Raw genomic sequence first — 4,928 nt, 5'->3', positions numbered from 1 at the left:
GAAGGCAAAGAAAAATGGCACTGCAGAATCCAAAGTGACCTTGCTTTGTGGTCTTGGGCGGAAGTGGTCCACTTCTGCTGGCAGCAGCTTGTCTGTGGTCTCAGGCAGAAGCTCTCCTTTTCTGGAATCAGCTTTTCCTAGAGGTTTTATCAGAGCCCTCAGTTTGAAGTCTTCAGTGGAATGGATATTCAGGAGTCTGATGATGTCTGTCTTTGCACGGGGAAATCTGAGCCTGACGATGAGCACCTTGGCGTATTACAGCTGTGTTGGTTGTTAACGGTACTTGATAAGGTCTTTCAAGGTGCAGAAGCTGTTTTCGTCTAGCCATTTCAGGGTGCCAGAACACCGAGCCTCCAGGCTTGTAGGGCATGCAGAGAGGCTTGCTGGAGTGGAACCTCGCCTGGGTGGAGGCCCCAGAGTCTCAGATGTGTGTCCTGTTACGGAGTCCATGGTCCTGGGCCAAGGTGGGGAGAGCTTTAGTCGTATCTTCCTGGAACCGCCACGTCTGTGAAGACCTTCTTTCCAGCACAACTGTGGTTGAACAAGGTTGGGTTTGTCGACTCATTGCAGTCAAAATGAGCACAATCACAAAGAACTGTGGGACTCTTTGAGATGCTTCATTTCGTTCTTGCATATCTTCCTTGTCCGCACTGGAAGCTTTGGAAGGACAGAGCCCCCCGTGTGGTATCTCTGTGTCTAGCACCCCACCGGGCCCAGAGGGGGCGGCTCAGCAGATGGCATTTATGTGGTCATCTGGGTAAGGCCTGAAGGGAGTTTAACCTTTTAAAGAGAGGTCTGTTACTTGACAGAGCTGAGAAATTAGGGTCCTTCCTCTTTCTCCAGAGGCCAGCAAGGGCAGAAAAGAAGGCATAGACGCCTCTGGAGAGACAGTGAAGACAGCAGCAAGGAGAGCAAATCCCAAACTCAAGCCCTCCTTCCTACTGTTTTAGAAGAAAGGGAAATCGACCTTCTCTACTCCTGGGTTGAACTGGGGCTATGGATGTGGTGTGAGGGTGGGGCTCTCAACGTGGAAAGGAAGGCCCTGAGAAGGAAGGGCACTCACAGAGCTGTCTTTCCTGAAGAACTGAAGCCATTATATCGGCAGGGATATTATGACTTTTATCCACCTGTTCATTTTGGTTTCAGTTGCTCCTGCCTGCCTCCCTTGTCCTCCTTTCCCGTCTGCCTTTTCAAATTCCACAATCCTATATACATTCGTGGTGCTTACATGCTGGGCCCTGGACTTGGCTTATAAAAGATGAGTAAGGCATGGTTCCCAAGGTTCACTTTCCTGCGATTGATGGGGTCTGGTGGGGTGATGGCAGAGGAGTGGTAACCAGCAAAATCGCGGCCACTTTCCTGTTCCTGACCCTCCAGGCTCCAGATGACTTTTGGCTTCTTCTTTGGTTCTGTGCAAGTGCCTAGAGAAAGAGGCATCTTTTGCTCCTTGAAAGCCAAGATGAGAGTCTCCTGTTGCTACTTGTGGCCATTTGGAGGGAGGGGAGGGGCTCTCATATTAGAGGCGTGGTCTTAGCCAGCAACCACCCAGCGCGCCAAGGGGTCTTGTCTGCAGGGACAGAATGGGGACAGGGTGGAGCAAGGAGCAGAGCAGTTAAGTGGTGAGTCAAGGACAGCCAAAGTCAGAACAAGGGCTGGGAATGAAAAATGGGGTGGTGAGAGAGGTCTGGCGGCTGCTGTGAAAGGGTCTTGTCCAACAACCTGAAGGACCCCCTGAGCCTGCTCTGAACCTCCTTTCTGAGATCTGGAGAAGCAGGGACTGGGTGGGGGGGGGGGAGCGGGGGTCGGCGGCACACCCCCCTTGAATGCAATGACTACCCTCTCCGAGCCCTGGAAGACCCTCAGGAGGCCCGAGGGCTTCATTCTCTCCCAGGCAGTAGACTCTCTCCTCTTTGACTTCTCTCCCTCCAAATCCATCTTCATTAGTAACTATAAACGTCAGAGTCAGAGCCGTTAGAAGGCTGTTCCTAGATAAATAATGCTTTTCATATTTAATTTACGAGTAGTTCTGCAGCCTCTTTGGGGTGTGCTGGGTTAATTAAGAGCTGAATTAGATGGAGCTGCATCTCCCTAAGGAGACTCAATTAAACTCTTTCTGGCGAAAAAAAAAAAAAAAGTGAAACGAAGGAAAGGAAGGTGGTTGAAGAAAGGGGTCCATTGGAGGATACTGCCCCTTCATGGTGACCTCGACCTCAGCCTCAGCCTCTCCTCCCTGTACAGTTTGGAGCCTCCCCCGGTCCAGGAGGCTGGCAATCTGGGCTTGCGGGGAGGTGCAGGGTATTGACCCTGGTGAGCCCGACCAGCTTCTGTGGCTGGAGTGGGGTTAAGGCCCCGTGGCTGGGAAGCCAGCCCCTGGAGCCCCATCGGATGCTGCTAGGATTTGGCTGTGGGGCTGGGGAAGCCGATTCCAGCCTTGGCCAGGATTGTCGCTTGGAAATTCCAACCCCCATCCCTGGCCCTTCTGCCCCCCACCAAATCATTCCCCTTCAGGGGGCTGAGCAGGCCAGGGCGGCATGTGCCCAAGCATTTCATGAGCAGCTGATGAAGTCCCACAGAGCTCTTCCCTCTGGGTTCCGGCTGCTGGGGGGAGGGTTGGGGGATAAGGCCCCCCTCCCTGGTGGGGTTGCATGAGCCTCAGCTTCAGGGGATCAGACTGCAGAGCACAGCCAATTGTGTCTGCTCCTTCCATTGAAGGGGAAGCAGATTCAGCCCAAGTCCTAGGGTGAGTTGGTACAGAGGTGGGCCTGGAATTAGAACCCTTGGGTACTGTCACCAACACTTTTGAATGTGCTTATGCGCAAGCACACACTGCCCCCTTTCCCCTGCTCTTTTCAGGGGCTCATGGATTCACAGAAGGCTCTTGCACACCTCTCATCGGGCAGAAGTCTGCAGGGACAGGGACCCCGCAGCACAAGCGGGTCCTCCCGTCCTGGGCCCCACTCTCTGGGCGCCAAGAGTCGCCTTTCCACCCCAGAGACCCTGTGGGGTACTGTGCTGTCCCTGACTCTGTGCACTCAGAGCCGCAGACCATGTCCGCACGCCCGTATCCCCAGACACAGTCACCAAGCGTCAGATAGCCACAGTCTCCTGACATCCTCCTGATGTGAGCCCTGGGCTGGGGAACATCTCTGTGCCCAACACGAGTGTGCCCGTGCACGCACCCCTCTGCACGGGGCTCGAGACTAGACAGCTGCTCTGCTGTCCAGAAAGGCTGGAGTGCTCTGGATGACTGTCCCTCAGTCTCCCGCGCAGCTAACTGTGGACTCTGCAGGAAGTGGGGAATGGACCTCCTTGTGACGAAGAGGAAGAGCCTTGAGGGAGTGGGGCTGGAAGGGAGCCTGCCATGTGAGCAGGCGGATGACACCCCTCCACCATGCAGGCTCCAGGAGCCATTCTCACCCTTCAGACCTGGCTGTGTGACATCCTGTCTGTCCTCCCAACCCTTGCTTCCCTCAAAGGCTCCTACAGCAAACAAGGCTAAATGAAACCTGGCCTCGGCCTGCCCAGTTCCCTTTGGTCAGCTCTCCACCCAAGAGGAGATGCTGGGGCCTGAACAGGTGGGCGGGGCCTCTTAGACACGCAGGGCGACGGGTGTGTCTCTCTCTGCATTTACCTGGTTCCTGAAGTGTGGCTCCCTCTCCAATTTTATGGCCAAGTTCATAGTGGGAGCAGATTTGGCTTCTCTGGCTAAGCTTGGAGGGTTTCTCCTTGGGTGCAGTTATTTTGTTCTCCTCGATTCCTTGTATGTCCTCACCTGGACAGATCCTCTGGGGAGATGGACCCCATCAAGCAGGGTTGGGGGCTTCAGTTCTGACTTGAGGGCCAGGAGGACCTCAGAGATTATCTCTCCCCAGCCCTTCATGTGCAGAGGAAGAGGCGGGAGTTGACCATGGCCTCACGGGGGGATTAGGGGCAAGACGGACTCAGAACTAGATTCCCTGTCTGCCTCCACCCTCTGCCCAGCCCTTCTTCACTGTGCACACTGCAGCTCTTTCTCTTCTTTGCTTTTCTTCCATCATTTCATCTTTGCCTTGCATAGATGTATCTTGCTTTATACAGCAGATAAGTCCTTTTAAACGCTGCAAAGAGCTTTTACACATTGAATCATATTGTACAGTGTGGTCTTTCCCCTCCTACACACTGCGACTAAAGAGCCCACATGACACAAGTTAAAATTAAAAAAATGTTCTGCACACTGCAACTAAGACCCAGCGCGGCCAAATAAATAAATATTTTAAAAAATCAATTGATTAAAACTAAAGGGGTGCTACATATTTCCCTCCGACCCCACAAGGGTCCCGGGCGCCGGCAGGGCAGAGTGAAGTGGCTCCTGAGAGGGAGTGGCAGAGCCAGACATTCTGTCTCCTGTCTGCCTTTTTTCTGGGAAGCCTCTGTTTGTCCCTGAATTCCTCGTTAGATTAAAGACTTGACATGGGAACCGGAATACTTAGATCTAGTCGTGTGTTTTCCAGAGCATGTTGCATAGAACATTGGTCTTGGGAAGTCTGCTGTGAATAAGGGTTTCTTGATTAAAAAAAAGAAAAAAATGTATTTGAGAAATGCTGCATTTTGTCCCTCTCAGAGATGTGCCATGCACGTTAGAGTATTGGGAAGTCCTGCTAAAATACCTGCTTGACTGCCTTCGCAAGTCTTCTTTGACCATAGGATCCTTTACTTCTGGGAGCACCTGCTTTTGGAGCACAGGATGAAAACGTTGGTCTGGTTTATCTGCTGTGTTGATTTGTGTTTGTCACCTCTCTTATTTACGCAAGGCCCCCTGCCACGCTCCGTTTGCTGGGCGTCCTGACTTCCCTGTCCTCGTCGGGGCACCAGAGGCTGGAGCTGTTTCCTTTGGCTCCTTAAGTAGAGGGGACAGGAACAGGGAGGGCTCACGGGGGAGTGGCCCAGAA

This window comes from Bos javanicus, chromosome 15, assembly GCF_032452875.1.
Source record: "Bos javanicus breed banteng chromosome 15, ARS-OSU_banteng_1.0, whole genome shotgun sequence".
NCBI classification, from domain to species: domain Eukaryota; kingdom Metazoa; phylum Chordata; class Mammalia; order Artiodactyla; family Bovidae; genus Bos; species Bos javanicus.
This window is presented reverse-complemented; position numbering follows the sequence as displayed.